Genomic DNA, 18,167 nt, shown 5'->3' on the forward strand with positions numbered 1-18,167 from the left:
TGCAATATTTTTCTTTACAGCATTGGACTTTCCTTTCGCTTCCATGCAAATCCACAACTGAGCGTCCTTTCGGCTTTGGCCCAGCCGCTTCATCAGCTCTGGATCTACTTGTACTTGTCCTCCGCTCTTCCCCAGTAGCATGTTGGACACCTTCCGACCTGAGGGGCTCATCTTCCAGCGTCATAACTTTTATTTGCTGTTGTCTTTGTCCATTGAGTTTTCTTGGCAGGGATACTGGAGTGGCTTGCCGGTTCCTCCTCCAGGTGGATCACGTTTGGTCAAAACTCTCCACTATGACCTTTCATCTTGGGTGCCCTGCTCGGCATAGTTCATAGCTTCTCTGAGTTATTCAAGCCCCTTCGCCACAGCAAGGCAGTGATCCATGAAGGGGAGGTTTCTGGTACTGTAATAAATTAGCATCAAAATGCTACACATTAAATATTTGCAGCAATTAATAATAAATATGTAGAAAAATAAATGGGTTATAATTTAAAATTGATAACTTTTAAGTCAGTTTTTATTTTAATTTGCTTTCTAGTCCTCCCAAAGGTTTTGCAAATATAATTTCCTGAAAGTGTTGCTGTAGTTTGAAGAATACAGAAACATACCCATACTTGCTGACCTGATAAGTGCTAGTTGCTGTATTCAAGTAAACCACATATTTCAGAAGAAAAAGGAATGATTTTTAAGATCCCATGGCAGCAACTGACTCAGAAAATAATTATTTGTCATCTACTGAATGAATAAAGGCTACACACCTGTAATGACTGGTGGATTATGACTTAAATCCTGATATTGCAAATACACATCTGGTGGATTCCTGGTGGGCAAATGAAGGAAATGATAAACGTTGATCATGGATTGTCACAAACAATTGTCCCATGGATTGTCCCTTGTCAGAATGTATTGAAACCTTACAATAAAGACAAAACAAAAACAGAGTGTGTTCCTTTTGGACTGCTTTCTATCAGACCATTAGTGAAGGAGGTTGTATGTCATATTAAGTCCATGGTAATGTTATTTCTATACTCTCTATGTCCGTTTAGATAATTTAGTTTAGAAACAGGAGGAAATGCAGTAGCCTGACTCCTTTGTGAATCATATTATGTGATATTAGAACTCAGACCTCTTGCTCCATGGACTAATGACCTAATTCAATTAACAACAACACTTTCAGTTTAACATAGTAGGTAAAGGGCTTTCTATGTTCACTCAAACTCCAGAATGACAGGAAATTACAGCTGTTAATGGCCACACCATTAACAGACATGTCATTTAAATAATATGGATATAGTATGGTATCTTTTGCCGTAATTGGTTCAGGCTTCACCACTACTTTGGAACTGGATGATGGAAAGCGGCAGAGTGGATCTACATCACAGATATGTCTGTTCACTGGACTAGGCACATGGAATCTGTGTAACTGAAGCTGCTATTCCACACAACAAGTACCAAACTGGCAACCAATATTATCAGCAAAGAATGATCAGAGTGGTAAGGGATCAGGTTGTCTCACCCCCTGCCATAGATAAAGCATTTTAAAGCACATCTTAATAATGTCATAATACCAGACTGTATTTCAATTGGTCTGGAGGTCTTTGAGCGTCTTGGTCTACCTCAGCAGTTGCCAACATTTTGGGCCAGCAGCTACATTTGGAATTCTGGAAAAGTTCCACAAGTGTCATGGGGCGTAGCATAACATAAAATGGCTGCTGTGGGAGTGTGGCATAACACAAAATGGCTATCGTGGGTGGCACGACATATTGACATAACAGAAAATGGCTGCCACAAATAAAAGAGTGGTGGGGGACGATAACGACAGGACCACAAAATGGCATATGTCCCCCTCTTCAATGGGGAAAAGACCCCTATATCAACCACTATCACACTCACGGAGAGAATATATTTACACCTCTCCTCTGTTAAGAATGGAAGAAAGGGTGGGTGTCCAATCCTGGCATCCAATGAAATGTGACCATGTTTAAGGAAATGTGTTCAAGTATAGGCTAAACCCGTGTGCAAACAGGAACATGGCAGAAAGAGCAAACATATATTGTGGAATTTTGAGGGGCTATTTACTGAGATCTTTTGTGGGCAACTTAGGAGGTACTGGCGGTAATACTTGTGCCCATGAGCATTGCACCGGCCAGCCCTGCCCTATCTAGTTTTGTCTATAAACCTCTTACATCTGTTCAGCCCAGCTGAGCTGTTTATTCCTGAAGAACCTATGTAGAACTGAACCTTCAAGAAGTAAAGTCGTGGCAAGAGATGCCCTTCTTCCCCAGTTTCGGGCTGTTATGGTGGAATGTGATTCACCCACATAGTAAAAGTTGACGGATTTTTTTGTTGTTGTTTCTTTTGCATTCTAATGTTATCACTATTATCTCATCCATGAGCTCACAGTGAGGTATGTGGTTCTTTCCCCTCCTCAATTAATCTCTGCAACAACCCTGTGAGGTAGGTTAGGCTGAGAGGCAGTGACTTGTTTTCATGGCTGAGTGAGGATTTGAACCCTGGCCTCCCAGCTCCACAGTATGTTGTATGGATGCATCAGGCAAGAAATTCTGTACAATTTCTGTAGAACAGGGAAGTTAAATACTGTTAAATACGGACATTAGCTGTGGAGGTATTCTGACTCAGCTCCCCATTTTAGGAAGAATTTGCTGATCCAGAAGCTCTACGTACAGAGGCTTTTTCTACTTCCCTTGCCTCATGTGTCACAAACTGTTGTTCATGTTCTTTTAAATTCTATTCCTCTTTTACTTTCACATTTAACTTGCATCTTATCCTCTCCCAAACTGCAATTTTCTCTCATCTTTCCAATTATGTCCATATCAGTTTACTTTTTTTATTTAAAAAAACCCTCCAATTTCCTTCAACACCTCCTCTTGTCCTTTTCCCTCAGCTGGGGCGGAGACCAGCTCCCCTCGCCGGCAAACTTATCAGATTCTCAGCCATCTTTACTCACCATGCAGGGAGTTGCTGGTATAGTGGCATCAAAGGGCTACAGCTCAGCCGGCGGTTTCAATCAACCCTCACATTCTGCTAAAAACAGGAGTGAAACTAGGCTTTATTCCACTTGGGTCAAAGACCAAGTTTGGCACCCTCCCCCATGCACGTTTATGTACACAACACACAGGCTAGGAATCATAGAATCATAGAGTTGGAAGAGACCACAAGGGCCATCGAGTCCAACCCCCTGCCAAGCAGGAAACACCATCAGAGCACTCCTGACATATGGTTGTCAAGCCTCTGCTTAAAGACCTCCAAAGTAGGAGACTCCACCACACTCCTTGGCAGCAAATTCCACTGTCGAACAGCTCTTACTGTCAGGAAGTTCTTCCTAATGTTTAGGTGGAATCTTCTTTCTTGTAGTTTGGATCCATTGCTCCGTGTCCGCTTCTCTGGAGCCTCAATAGCACCCCTCTGGAAGCTTCATCCGGGGGGTAGAACCTGGCTAGTCCTCCCTACCCCCAGTTATGGTTCTAGCCATAACTTCAGTGCATTCAAACGGTACATGGTGTGGGGCTATGTGTGCTGTCCCTATCCCAACCATGGAGCGGCTCTCCAGTGTTTCAAACAGATGGTAGACACTTTGTGGCAATTGCTATTTTCTTCGAGGGTGGAGAATGGAAGAGGCTCAGGAGTCCTGCTCTGAGTCATAGTCTCATCCCAGTGAGTCTCCTTCCCTAGCCTAACTGGGGGTGCATTTTCCTTACAGCCCCAGGTAAAATAGCAAGTTTTAAATTTCCTGGTAGGTGTCTGGAGCACTGAGGCCACTATAAGAAGGTCTCACAATACAATAATTTGTCTAAATCAGGGGTTCCCAAACTTGGGTCTCCAGCGGTTTTTGGACTACAATTCACATCATCCATGACCACTGGTCCTGCTAGCTAGGGATGATGGGAGTTGTAGTCCAACAACAGATAGAGACCCAAGTTCGGGAAACCCTGATCTAAACCTTAATTGATTTTTTAAAAAATCCCCTGGGCTGCCCGGTATTTGTTGTTTGTGCAAAGTCCTCTGCTCACCAAAGTTTCCATCACCTAATCCCCACTTGTGCATTATTCTACTTGTGGTTTTGCAGATACAGGAGTGGCATGCTATCGTTTCCATTCTTTGCATTGCCTAAGCTGGCTGTTCCCCTGACCTGCTTTACATGGCTTTAGTTACAATGGCAGGGCGCAATGCTCATTTAAGGTAATGAAAGCCTAGTAGCATCTGTCATAAATTGAAATTATGTTGACATGCGTGATTGAATCCTATCCTCACCTAGCTAGCATAATTTAAGAATGGGATTGCATTGTAAATAATATATATTAAGTGTGGAAGTCTAATTATATAAAATGCATGTCTGAAAAATTGTACATCTCTGCTCTTCAGAGACAGTTCTTAGGATGATTTTAAAATATGCTGAAAACTTATTGTGAACAGCTAACTGTTTTGTAAGTGGTTTACACAGATGATTCAGCCAAATAAATGATTCAGTAGCATAGGTCCTGGAGAGAATGAAGTTGGGCTATACATTGTATAATTCAGAGTACATTTAACAGTAGGATGAGTATACATAGAGTTTTTTAAAACACCAGAACAGGGCACAACTTGCTGAGTATCATTATTAGTGTGTCAGCTATAATTCTGTTTGCTTCACAGCTGCTGTGTTTAGTTAATTTGGTAGCCAGCACTGAATGAGGAAAACAACTACAAACAAAACAACTTGGCAAAAACAATGACAGAAGGAAAGTTTGAGCTTTGTCACCTATCCTGCTTTGGGGTGTATGGGGTGTTAGGGGAGGGGTAGTACCTCTGGTGGGGGACACATTGTGCTCCTTCCAGTGTAATTTGTCCACCTTTGACCCTACTCTGCACTCAGCTGTCACCTGTAGCTCCTAGAAGGGGCAGATGGGGCTCATCAGCTTGGGAAGGTAGCCAGTCTAGGAGAAGGAAAACTCCACTCCTAAAGCCTTGCAGGATATCTTCAGGAGAAGAAACACTACACAGAGTCCCTAAAATGGCTGGATGGTGCTTTGTATGCCTCCTTCCAGCAACTCCTGCAGCCACGCTGGTGCCAAACATATTGCTCTGCTTTCCTTTTGACCACATCAGCGAAGCCAAGAGAGGGGTCTTGTCATCTGGGCAGCCCAGGACCTCCATATACACTGCCCAGGCTTGCACCCCGGGAGGTCATTTTGGTGCTGCTAACACAGCAGTTTGACTTCATCCCCAGAGGCACACTCAATTGTCTCTTGAGACGGACAGATACCAAACAATACTGCTCTGGTGAATCTTTTGTTTCCAGCGACTATCTCAGGGTAAAATGCAAGTGTCCTTGTTCTTGGCTGAGTGGGGCTGTTATGTTCAAATCAATGATTGAGTGTTAGTTCAGCACATTTGTCATTTTAAGGCATGGGTAGGAATGAGTTATGAGAAATAAACATAAGACAGTACTGTATGACATTTTGCCGCCTGGGAGGGGCAACTGTTTTTGTAGCAGCATTACCTGCAATAAAAGAAAAATGAAAGAACATAGTTTTTAAGTTCAAATGATTGATTCCAGTTCAGGAGGGTCCACCTGCAAAACTATAATAAGAAAATAACTGACTTATAAATCTCAAGTTGAGAAAATAACTGACTTATAAATCCCAAGTTTATCTTTTCATTTCCCCTCCCTTTCTTAATCACACCAAATATAGTCTTTGGCTGTCGTCCCCCCCCCCCCCATGGCTTTAGCATGCCAAGCTGAAATTCCTAGTAAATTGCTCTCCAAGTCCTGCCCAGAGGCCTTTTTAAAGGCTGGTTTCCTTGAAATCTGCATAGCTGCTTGCCTTTAGAAGGGTGGTTTAACTTATGTATTTCCGCAGGTTTCCTATTGTGGTTGGCTGTGATACATAAATGTTATTACATATGCTGTTGCTGTTTTCTATGTTTTAATATGATAGGTAGTATAATTTAAATGAATTGTTATTTAAATAATTTGTACATATTATAATTTGTACATATTGTACATATTACCCAAGTTGATAGCTCAGTGGGTAGAGCACAAGACTCTTAATCAGGGTTATTGGTTGGAGCCACACGGTGGGTGAAAAGATTCCTGGATTGCAGGGGGTTGGACTAGATGACTCTCCTGGTCCCTTCCAACTCTATGATTTTGTGATTTATACTTGTTAAATGGAGTTTATTCACCATAGTAATGGTAGCTCATGCATACATATTTCAGGCGTTCTGGCCAAACTACTGGAAGCTAGATTTAGCTTTTCCCAGGAACTGCAACCAAACACTAACGGACGTTTTGGAGACAGGGGTAATCTGACCAGTATCGTGGAAAGTCACCTTTAGTCTGACCTTACATAACTGTTGTGAAGTTCCATGCTGCTGTCAAAACAGTGCTGGACCATTAGTTTGAAATGAAAGCTGAACGGTAAATGGTTTGCTGTGAGCACCCATGTGCCCTTTAGTTAAAAAGAAGAAGTCGGGTCATTGCTGCTTTAAGAAGGATGATGGAGCCTTCCAGCAGATATAGTCATGGAAATACTTAGGACCTTATCATGTATAACTTTGGTTGCTAGGCATGAAAACCAAGCCCAAGGGCAGAAAAAGTATTGCGGAAACAAAAATCAAAGGATTTGTGTGATAGCTGGAATGTCCTATAATGACATGAATTCCAGATCAAAGTCTAGATATTTTTTATTATTTTGGCAGCAGTATTAAGCAAGAAGAGAGAGAGAGCTTGGCACGTAGGAGGAAGTTAGACAAATCCTGTCACTTTTGGAGCCTGTCTGACCTTTAGGGTTGAAACTCAAATGATAATAGAAAACTGCAGCTGCAGTTATTAGCAGAAATGTCCTTGAATTGTACCCCCATGTGGGCATAATTGCAGAAGTGTGAACTGGCACAAAATAGATCACAAGGCACAGGAGCTGGTGAAGGTTCAAGAACACTGGGGGGAGGGAGCACTCTGCAGAAGCTGTGGGTGTAACCCTGCCCAGTTGCGCACAATTTCAGTTTTGCATCCCCCACATTTACTTAGAAGCAGAGCCCAATAATTTTACTTAGATTTGAATATGCATGAGCAAGCTGCAGCAAGACAAGCCCCCCCAATCCAACTCACAGTCATCCCCCCCCCACGAGGTCTGGGTCCTGCAAAAGCAAGATTATGCCAAATTATTCCTTTCTGGCACCCTGATCCTACAGATCCTACAGATAAACAGATAAAGGTTCTGTGGTTCTGTTTGCCTCCCTTGGTTCCTTTGGGAGGAAGAACAGGATATATAGTCATATCAATATATAATAATAAATAACAAAACAGGGACAGGAGGAACATGTCTAAGAAAATTGCAATAATTGTAGACTTATAGAATCATATAATTGCAGAGTTGGAAGGGATCCTGAGGCTCATCTAATCGAACCCCCTGCAAAGCAGGAATTTCAACTAAAACATCCATGACAGATGGCCATCCAACCTCTACTTTAAAAAGCTTTCTTGATTTTATGGGGGACTAATAGTCTCGTGAAAGTGTCAGGGGTTGAGACAAACTGTGCTCAGTGTGATAATCTGTGAGAGGATCCTGACTTCTTCAACAAACCATAGTTAAAGCAACCTGTGGTGTAATCACAAGGTAGCATTATAATGGCTGCTGCATATTTGTACACTACAATAAACTTCAATGTTATGTATCAATGCAAACCACTGCAATACTCCCTTGGGGAGTATCTTATTTAACACCCCACATCCCCACACTTATTAATATAGTTTTTATTTTAATATTCGATATATCTCCTTCATATTTTAAAAAATCTAAAAATGAGTCCATGAACTACTTATGAAACAAATCAATTCCCAGTAAGCAAATTAGTCCTGAATTGGTGCCAGTGCTAAGGACACTAGAGTTCATGTATTTTGCAAAAAGATGGTAAATATTAGCCCCAGTTAAGGTTGGCATTTGCTTCTAGGGTTTTTTTAACAGAGAAATGTACTCTCTGGAAGGCTATATTTCCAGGTAAGTGCATTGCTACTTTGGTTTTAAGTAGGAGAAATTGTAGCAGGGAAAATGTTTCTTCTTTACACTTTAACACGAATGGGTGACATTTTTATGTCAGAGTCTGCTTTCTCCTGAGGGAAATAGGTCAGGGTCATATGCTGGTGAATGGAGCCAGAGCTGATGAAGAGCAGGCCCAGGGACAGAAGTGTTCTGAAATAACTAATCCAGAATAAATACCACCCACTTTAGTTTTCACTGTGGCTACCTCAGATTAGAATTCAGTCACCTTTGTAGGTTTAATATGGGATGGCTCAACGGCCCTTTTCTCCCCGGTGCTGTTGGGCCTGCCCTCACTAAAAAACAGTGTACCCACCTCACAGAACACCAATTCCACGAATTCCCACAAACTACCGGTACCTCAGATTGTCTTGTGGGGGACTATGTGAGGTAAAACTTAATAATTTGGAGTCTCAGGCAGCATTTGCTCAAATAAACAATAAAGATTTTATTTAACAATGGAAGTTTATGACATGAGTGGGTAAAACATAGGATACTTATTTCACTTCAGTGCTTTCTCAGTTGTTGCATAGCTGTTACTGCTTAATACTTTGGTTCTTAACTTAATATCTTGGTTCTTAAACAAGGTGGTATTTTCTGTCAGTTACACACCGCATAGACAACCCTACTCCTGAGGTACTCAAAGTAACAGACTCAAGGTTTCACTGGTTTGGAAGTCTTCTCTTTCTAGAATAATCTCTCCCCTCCTGGCTGGAATGAGACCTAAGGAGACTGTCTCTTTACAGCTTCTACTTCTCCTGTCTTAGCCTCAGCCTCCCAGTTAATTCCTGGCCTAATTACTCTGACAGGACACCACACACTGTCCTTCACACTAAGCTCAGGGACTCCTTTCTCTAGCTTGTGATATTTTCCTCAGAGTGGATGTTTCTACCCAGAACCAACTCTCTCACTCCCTATCTTCCTACCTATCCTCCCAACCTACTCCCTCAACTAACCCAACTGTCTCTCCAAATCCTTTCCTTTTCAACTCCCCACTCCTGGAACCTCGGCCAATCAGAAGCTGCTGTTCATTAACCATTTGCTGGCAGTAAAAAAAATAAAAAGAAAACAAACTTTTCCGTTGCAGTACTCACAAGTAAGCCGCATGAGGTTTGATGGGGTAGCTCCCAAATAAGTATAGAGGACTTTTCAACACCTATATGGACCAGTACACACATATATAAGCACACACGCATACATATATGGTAGAAGCCTGACAATTTGTTCTCAGTCGGCTGACTTCTTTCCCAAAGACATACAGCTAAGAACGAAGTTTTTGTAAATAAAGTTATTTTTCATCAGATTTAATCCTACCCCTTTCTTTTGTTCTGCAACCACACAAGAAAGGGGGGCACTTTAAAAGAAATAATAAGGGAAGAAGTCTGATGGGAGGGAAGAACAGGTGGCTTCAGGAGGTGTTGAGCTACATAAAATGAGATTGGGAGCTGCATGCGTCTCCCAGGTTGCAGGTTGCCCACCATGAACTAGAGCAATGTATTACCTGACAACACTATTCCACGTTGCTCCAAACTGCTGATGTTGTAGACAATCACAAAGCCAGCAGGGCTCAAAGCCAGAATCTCTTTTGAATGCGTCAGTGGGACGCATGAAGCAACAATAGTGCTTCTGACTGACAGTAGCCCCATGCTGTTTTCAACAATTGTGCTTAAGGTACACCAGTGACACAGTGTCCTTCAGGAACAATATGTGTGTGTTCTAACATACCTGAGTACATGCATTGGGGAGAAACAGACTCATTTGTAACCATATGTTTAATTGTTATTACATTTCCTCCAAAGAACTCACAAAGGCATACATGGTTCTCTTCTCCAGGATTTCATACAGGTGATATTTCCAGTCCTACCTAGAGATGGTGATACCTAGAGAGCCGTCTGAGACTTTCTGCCTGGAAGACGGATGCTTTTACCACTGAGCTATGGTGCTTCCCCAGTAAACATTGTCAGACATCCAGATTAAGTGGCATATTGCTCTGTAGCTTCTAAACCAGGGGTCAGCAACCTTTTTCAGCCGTGGGCTGTCCCTCAGATCATGTGGTGGGCCAGACTGGGTTTTTTTTGGGGGGGGGATGAATGAATTCCTATGCCCCACAAATAACCCAGAGAAGCATTTTAAATAAAAGCACACATTCCACTCATGTAAAAACATGCTAATTCCCTGACCATCCGCAGGCCAGATTTAGAAGGCGACTGGGTCAGATCCAGCCCATGGGCCTTAGGTTGCCTACCCCTGTTCTAAAACAGTTCAGAGCCTGAGTCCCTTAAAAAAAACCAAAAATCCTAACTGGTTGAAGGCTTATACAAAGTGGTCTTAGAGACATGACCTGAGTTTTGCTAGACAACACTGTCTGCAGATGTAGCGCAAACAATAGTTGCTAAATGCCACGCACATATTTACTCCAAGAAGTTAGCATGATCTCGACCAAGTTAAGCATGTCAAAGTCCCTTTGATTTCAGTTGTTACTAATTTTGCTTTCTGTTTAATCCAGGCTAAAGTTTAGTGCACAATCAACATTTCTGTTAGAAAATGTTGACTTTGGTGATCTATTATCTCCAAACAAACATCAAATGTCAATTCCCATCAACATTCTGGGACCAATAATCTGTGGTTTTCCTTAATGTAGCTTTTCAAATTTAAAACGTTTTTATGTCATTCAAAATTAAGATAGTTTCAGGATGTCAAATAGTTTTGCTTAAGAACACTGAAATTTTCTTCTTCAACATTTCTGAGAAACGTGCTCTCTGAAATTAATTTAACCCACTCAGTTTTCTATTATCCTCTGCAGTTAAAGCCACATAGAAAAATTTGTGCCATAAGAAGTTTCAGTTACTTAGCCACCTGCTTATTTGTGACTTGCAAGACAGATATTCTTGGAGTACTGTTCTCTTAATCAAAAAAGGAGACTGATCAGGTTTTTCCTGTTACCCCTTAGGCAATAAAGCTACAATTCTCAAATCATTTAGTTTTGGAGTAGTGCCATTATTACCCTCAGTGCGGCTGCTCCAGAGTAATGCTTTTTAATGATTATGGTATTTTTGTTTTGTTTTATGTTTTAAACTGCTTTAAAAGCATACGCTGAAAAGTGGTCTAAAAATTATCATTAAAAAAGGGGAATTTGATTGCAGTTTTAAGGACATCAGAATTAAATATTCATAAAGTGCCTATTGGATATACTAAGGTTCTGCGCAGAAGGAAAATTAATGTGTGCCTGCTACAATCTTAATAGTACAGAAAGGTAAGAATTTGAGGAAGATTCCAAGATTTTTAGCCAAGCCTGTGGGAATGGGAAAAGGGGGCAAAACTTCTTTGCTAGGATAAAGGAATAAACAAATGCAGGATACTATCCATCTTGTTGGGGACTATGACAAGTAAATTTCCTTTCCGGTGCTTGAAAAAGTATCTTCCTGAATTTTGTCCTTTCCATGACCTTCATACAAAACAGAGGCTGTGTTGCAATGTAAAAATTCCAAAATTTATAAAACAACCAGCATCTTTAAAAAGTACTGTATCTGAAATTGTGTATTAAATGGATTGTACCAGGGAGCCTTGGGCTTGCCGATCAGAAGGTCGGTGGTTCGAATCCCCACGATGGGGTGAGCTCCCGTTTGGTCCCAGCTCCTGCCCACCTAGCAGTTCGAAAGCACGTGAAAGTGCAAGTAGATAAATAGGTACCGCTCCGGCGGGAAGGTAAACGGCGTTTCCGTGCACTGCTCTGGTTCGCCAGAAAGTGGCTTAGTCATGCTGGCCACATGACCCAGAAGCTGTCTGCGGACAAATGCCGGCTCCCTTGGCCTATAGAGCGAGATGAGCACCGCAACCCCAGAGTCATCCACGACTGGACCTAATGGTCAGGGGTATCTTTACCTTTACCTTTGTATACAATAGTTGAATCCTTAAATGTAAAATAGCGAATTCACTTAAGAAGCAATATATCTATTGTGTATCAAGTCTTCTACTGCTTTGATAAACTGCTTAGGAACCTCAAAATGATTATCCTCTCCCTGCTCCCTTTAGAAAACATAATATTTACTGCAAATATTGCAAGAAAGATAACTAATTATATACAGATATTAAAGCAAATCAGAATACATCCCCACAGGATGTATTTTTTTCTTTTCAGGTATTTCTGTACATAAGATCAGGAACCAGACAGGGGAATGTTATCTGAACCACCAGGATTTTCCTTTTCACCACTTTGAGAAGAGAATTTGGCCATTGTTACTACTTTTCCAAATTCTATTAATCCACCCTCTGTTAAGAGGGTGAAGCTAAGCACTCCCATGTACAGTGGTGCCTCGCAAGACGAAATTACTCCGTTCCGTGAGTATCTTCGTCTAGCGGTTTTTTCGTCTTGCGAAGCAACCCTATTAGCGGCTTAGCGGCTTAGCGATATTAGCGGTTTAGCAGCTATTAAAGGCTTAGCGGCTTAGCTGCTAAAAGGCTATTAAAGGCTTAGCGGCTTAGAAAAAGGGGGGGGGAAAGCGAAAAAAAATCTCAAGACTCGCAAGACATTTTCGTCTTGCGAAGCAAGCCCATAGGGAAATTCGGCCTGCGAAGCGCATTGAAAAACAGAAAACCCTTTCGTCTAGCGGGTTTTCCATCTTGCGAGGCATTCGTCTTGCGGGGCACCACTGTACTTGCCTATACAGATTGGACTACCAGAAACAAAGTGCAAAGCAAAACCTCCTGCAAGGACAATGGACCATTTGGTCAAAGTTGTTTGAATGAATCCATTTTGGATCCTTAGGGAACGCAGAGCGAAATACATTATCACATTTTGCAAGCACTATAGTCCAGTGTTTCCCAACCGGTGTTCCGCGGCACACTAGTGTGCCGCGAGACGTTGCCTGGTGTGCCGTGGGAGGGAGGCGGGTGAGTCGGGCGGCGAGAGGCGGGGCGGCGGCGGCGAGGATCCGCGTCGAGCCGGGGGTGGCTCCGCGGTGGTGGTGCCGAGGTTTCTCTCTCCATTCTCCCCTCACACACACACACACAGGAAATAACACAGGATCAGCTGACAGGACCCGGCCAATGGGGCGGCGGCGGGGCAGCGCGCGCAAAAGGGAGGAGCGCGAGACGGCGGTGGCGCAGGGTGGGAGGGCGGCGCATTGTGCGTGCTCAAACCCGCCCTCCGTGGCGCAGAGGGGAGCTGGGCAAGCGCCTTCTTCAACCACGCGCTCGTTTAAAGAGGCAGCGCCCGGGTGGAACAGAACTCTGTGCCTCTCGCCTAGGGATGAAGGCGGGCACCGGCTTAAGCCAGTAGTAGCCTAATAATGCATTAACTTCCGTGGGACTTCCAAGTAAACACAGTAGCCCAGCGCCTCCCTCCCCAAAAGGAGGGGGAATTACAGCAGCGCAGGCGACTCCTGCGTCTCCCCGATATTTAAGGCTGCCATCCCTCGTGCACACTTACGCGGGAGCAAAACCCCGTGAACAAACTAGGGCTTACTCCAGAGTAAATACGGGTAGGATCTGGCTGCAGTTGTACAAGAAGAAGCAATTGATAACATTTTCTATCTCGCGCTTCAGCCGGAAATGCTGCTACCACAGTTTCCAGCCCCTATTGCTTCCCTTTCACTATATTATCTCCCCTTCCCACCCCCCACCCCGCTGGCCCGCCAAGGGATGGGGGGTTGTGAGCAGAATCATAATGGGTTCAGTCAGAGGCAACGGCTTGAGTTGTCCAGATCACGGCTGGCACCAAAGGGTGGCGAGGTCTGGCCCGCCATCCTAACCCACTCATGGTTCTCCTATAGGTGGCACTCAAGAAAATTAGAATTTGGAGGCAGCCCAAAAGAGTTCTTCCTGCCTTTTCCAGGTGAAGGGGGGGCACTGCCTAGAACCCACTCTGTTTAAATTTCTCGTCTCCTGTCTCACCAGCTGCTGCTGAAACAGTCATTTGGGAAATGAAAACTTGCAAAGCAAGCAACCAGTTCAATCTGAAGTACGTGTATGCTTAATATCCTGTATCTGAAACCTGTTCTCCCCCCTCCCCCACACTTGGTGCCATTTTCATCTACACATGCAGCAGAGTAAGTTGACCCAGAATAGTACCAATTCAGATGGCAGATGGGAGAATGACAGTGCTGAATGCTTTCCCATGTAGAACAGTCCCTGCAAATAAAAACCTAGCATATTTGGAAGAGGGATGCTAGCCTAACCATTACCTTCTATGCTGTTACTATTTTTTTATTTTTATTTTACATAAGTAAAAAGTGACCTTTCCCCATCTGGCATGGTGGTGTGCCTCGAGATTTTTTTCATGAAACAAGTGTGCCTTTGCCCAAAAAAGGTTGGGAAACACTGCTATAGTCTAACAATGGGATGCAGGTGACGCTGTGGTCTAAACCACTGAGCCTAGGGCTTGCTGATCAGAAGGTTGGCGGTTTGAATCCCCACGACAGGTTGAGCTCTCATTGCTCGGTCCCTGCTCCTGCCAACCTAGCAGTTCGAAAGCACGTCAAAGTGCAAGTAGATAAATAGGTACCACTCCAGCAGGAAAGTAAACGGCATTTCCATGCGCTGCTCTGGTTTGCCAGAAGCAGCTTAGTCATGCTGGCCACATGACCCGGAAGCTGTACGTTGGCTCCCTCGGCCAGTAAAGCGAGATGAGTGCACCAACCCGAGAGTCGTTTGTGACTGGACCTAACAGTCAGGGGTCCCTTTACCTTTACCTATAGTCTAACAATCTTGCATTTGTTCACATTCCCATCAAGCTAATTGTCCACAGACATCTCAACATTTGGAAGAGTACTTTGCAAGTGATTTTCTGTATTTTGGCATAAATAATAAACCACAGTTACATTTAAAAAGTTGTGTTTATTGGCAATTAGTGCACACTGTGTCTATGAAAGTACATTCTCCAGATTTTTTGCAATAATCATTATTCTGTTTGTTATTTTAGATTATGGTTTCAAACCTGGGAAACTAATGTATTTGTGGTAACTATACTATACTATATCTGAAATGCTTTTCAAACAAGAGCGAGAGAGAGAGAGAGAGTACATGTGTTTGTGTACACATCTCTCTATATGTATGGAGCTATGCAGGGCTTTTTTCAGGCACAACTCACTGGAACTCAGTTCTAGCACCTCTCAGGTAAGCACCATTGTGACTATATGAGAACAAGGGAGGCGTTCATGGTGAGTTCCAGCACCTCTTTTTCTAGAAAAATAGCACTGGAGTTATGTATGTCAATCAATTGTCTATCTCTTCACTTCTGTGAATAGAATGGGGTGGGGTGGGGTGGGGTGGGGTATTATGATGCCCTTTGCCTCAGGCAGCAAAATGTCTTGAGCCAGTCCTGAAAACAACCAAGGTGTTCAGAGAGATTTACAATGCATATTAATTTTATTGTCCCAACAACATTCTTTTAAGTCATTAATACCTAGGCCTGGCCCTATAAAATATGATGTCCCAATCAAAATGTAACATCTTAGAATTGATTATCCACAAAATAATGTTCTAAAAGTATATTGAGAAGGGTTATCGTTGTGAAAAGTTATTGCCTAGCTTTATATAGGTTTTGGCAGCAAGCCTATGCATGTATATCCTGGAATAAGCTTCACTGAGCACAGTAGGACTTATTTCTGAATAACTATGTATAAGATTGAGCTGTTTGACAGTGAACCTTCAAGCCTAACATTCTATTGCAGCAAGTAAGGACACCCACTTTGTTTTGCTGCCTACTGAGCAATAATTGATCAGTGTTAAAACAAACACACTTTTCCTTTCCACTACCAATTTACATTTCATGTAAAGACCAAAATTTAGTTTCAATCAATATCCAGTATCAGTACTTCTACTGAATGTTCTTGATCAGCCCTGGAATATGTAAGACAGTACCTTTGAGCATGGTTTTGTTATTTTATTTATTAAACAAAATTTATATACCACTTGACTGTAAAAAATCCTTTAAGCAGTTACAAGAAATATTAAAACCATCAGCAATATTAAATTTATTTGAAGGGCACATTCAATAATTTCAGCCCATCAAAAAACATTTGGATGCAACTGTTCTAGGTCAATAAGTGTGGCTGGCAGATTTGAACCTACTCCTTCACCCCCATTCTTCCTACTTCCATTTCCCATGTTTGTGGGTCTGAGAAGCTATATTGTAAGAATGGCAGAATGATTGTAGGGTTTGCAGAATAAGACCATCAATAACAGCTGGGATGAGTTGGGAGCAAAATTTGCAAGTGCATTTTAAGGTGGAAGACTAGACAGATTGTACATGTGCCATTTAAATCTGACAAGTTGTAAAGTAGATTGTATGGTGGCGTCATCTTTCTTAGGTGCACTCAAGCAGCAGAATGTTATCCAGTAAACTGCGTGCTGCAAGTTGTGGGGAGAGCGATCTGTTTTGGCAGCTCTTTTTGGCTGCAATCCCATGCACAGTTCAGCTACTTTTATCCCTCCAACTACAAAAGGGTTTTAACAGTCTAACTGTGCCCAGGATTATAGTTCTTGGGTATTACATTTGATGCAATTACTACTTGAAACTCAGGAGCATATTCTACATTTATAATACAAGAGGCTTCAAATCATCCTTTGGAGGGACTATTACAGCCATTTTTCTCCATAAGAAAACATTGTCAATGAGAACTTATTTGCTACATCACTACAAATAAGCATTTAGACAATTTGGTGGTGACTAGCATTCTTGGAAACAAAATTGGTATGAAAAAGCAATTCTGTTGGGTTCTACCTTTTCTTCGAATAGTTCAAAGTGGCAAACATCAGGTTATGTCATCTCCCCCCTCACAATTTCCTTTGAGGTAGTTTAGGTTGAAAGAATAGGAGTGGCACAATATCATCCTGTCAGCTTTGCCATTGAGCAAGTCCATCATTGTTCACAACACCATAATGCACAGTGACCACTGACATAACTGTCTCCTTCTGTCTGGCAGATAAGGTGAGCCCACAAGCCATCATTTGCTAAGGGCTGCCCCAAACCTGGAGCTTTTATTTGGGAATGAAAGAAGAGCTAAAGCTTGACAGCAACAAAAACCTAGAAGCTAGTTGAACCAGGTTTAGCAATATCCAATCTTAAAAATTTGCTCTAAGGCTGCTCAGAGTGGTTGGTTAATAAAACTGTTTCATAAAGAGAATGTCAGGGCATTGTTTGTTTGTTTGTTAAATTTCTATGTGCCCTTCATCCAAGGATCACAATATAAAAACACAAAAATACACAACATAATAACAAACAAAACAAAACACTCCCAGTTTAAAAGACCATAGATTGTTTAATTACCCCAAGGCCCGGGAGAAGAGGAATGCTTTTGCCTGGTGCCTAAAGATATCTAACAAAGGCACCAGGCAAGTCTCCCTGGGAAGAGCATTCCACAAATGGGGAGGCATTGCAGAAAAGGTCCGTTCTGGTGTTGTCACCCACTGGACCTCTCATGGAAGGAGCACTTGAATAAGGGCATCAAATTACGATCGCAGGGTCCACGTCAGTTTATATGGGGAGAGGCAGTCCTTGAGGTATTGTGGTCCTGAGCCGTTTAAGGCTTTATGGGTCAAAACCTGCACTTTGAGTTGGGCTTGGAAACTGATTGGCAGCCAGTGCAGTTGGGCCAGGAGTGGTGTTATATGCTCAAACTGTATTGCCCATGTGAGCAACAGTAGCCCACTAAATTTTGCACCAGATGTTTCTCATAACGTCTTTAGAGACGGCCCCATGTATAATACATTGCAACAACCTAACCTAGAGATTACCAGAACATAGACAACAGAAGTTAGGCAATTCCCATCCAGATAGGGATGCAGCTGGGCCATCAGTCAAAGCTGATGGAAGGCACTCTGCACCACCAAGGCCTTCTGAACCTCAAGCAACAGCAATGGATCCAAAAGTAACCACAAGCTACGGTACATACCTGCTCTGTTAGAGGGAGTGTACCCCTATCAAGAGCAGGCTACTACCCATCCGTCAAGTCTAGGGAACCAACCAACAAGCAGTGCCTCAGTCACATCTGGATTTAGATTCAGTTTGTTGGTTCTCATCCTTGGTATGGTATAATTTGGAGTAAAAGTATGTTTTATCCTTTATTATTGTTATCTGAGAGCAATCTGCATTAATATGGTTATACTTTCCTATTTTTGAACCATTGA

This window comes from Podarcis bocagei, assembly GCF_964188305.1.
Source record: "Podarcis bocagei genome assembly, chromosome: 3".
In the NCBI taxonomy this organism is placed as follows: Eukaryota; Metazoa; Chordata; class Lepidosauria; order Squamata; family Lacertidae; genus Podarcis; species Podarcis bocagei.